We start from the raw sequence: 1,215 nt of genomic DNA, 5'->3' as shown, positions 1-1,215 counted from the left end.
TCACCTGGAGATATGCACGCTCTATGCCTTCCTTGACTGTCAGCTAAACAGTCTGCGCTCCTGGCTTAGTACAGCCTTGGCTGCTGAGAGCCCCCATTCCTCCCCTGTGCTCTTCATTGTCCTCATGATCTGACTTTCATTATACTCCTAACACTGGGAGTGAAGTGTCATTGAAGAATGTTCTTCAGGTACTACCTCAAAGGGCTGGAGATGAATGCTTTGATTCTGCATTCCTCCTAGGACACATATCAAGCCCCCAGAATTTCTCACTGTCCAGTTGCACCAGTGTGAGGAATTTGATGGTTTTAGGAAAGTGAAAGTGCTCTTCTGGTCCATATAAATGTCCGTGCAGATCCAAAGCCATGCATTGCATGGTAGCTCACCTTTAATCCTAGCGCTCGGAAGACAGAGGCAGGCAGATCTCTGTGAGCACAAGGCCAGCCTGGTCTACACAGTGAGTTCCAGGACAGCCAAGGCTACACAGGAATCCTGTGTACAGGTCCTTGGTATTGCACTCTTCTCTATAAATACAATTTGTTTTTAGAATGTGTGGTTTTTAAGTTGTTCTGTGCAGGCTGGATAAAGGCTAGCCCACTATTGCACCCATCAGCTTGTTCCTGTCACTTCTTCTCACCTTTGAGCACTTAGCATATCTCTCTATTTTGTCTTTGCTGAAATGGTTTCTAAGGGGAAGCTCCTCTGTCGCTGTCCTCTAGCCCCAGCCAAGATATTTTCAAGATTTTTCTTTGTCCTTCTGTAATTTGAATATGATGAATGTTTTTATTTACTACTTCATTTTGTATTTTGAATCTTTTTAAAACCGTGCCAGGTTCTGTGAGGCTACTGGTTCTGACAGGAATTGAGCAATTATCTTAGGCCCTTGTGTTTCAAATCTTTCTTTCTTTCTTTCTTTCTTTCTTTCTTTCTTTCTTTCTTTCTTTCTTTCTTTCTTTCTTTTTTTAGATAGGGTTTCTCTGTGTAGCCCTAGCTGTCCTGGAACTCACCCTGTAAACCAGACTGTCCTTGAACTCAGAAGTCCACCTTCCTCTGCCTCCCAAGTGCTGGGATTAAAGGCATGTGTCACCACTGCCTGGCTTACTCAAATATTTCTTTTAGTTTTCTGTCCTCTTTTTCTAGTGATCTCATTTTACATGTATATATTCTCTGCTTGTCCCAGTTCTCTCTCTCTCTCTCTCTCTCTCTCTCTCTCTCTCT

This window comes from Mus pahari, chromosome X (assembly GCF_900095145.1).
Source record: "Mus pahari chromosome X, PAHARI_EIJ_v1.1, whole genome shotgun sequence".
NCBI lineage: Eukaryota > Metazoa > Chordata > Mammalia > Rodentia > Muridae > Mus > Mus pahari.
Note: the sequence above shows the minus strand (reverse complement) of the source record.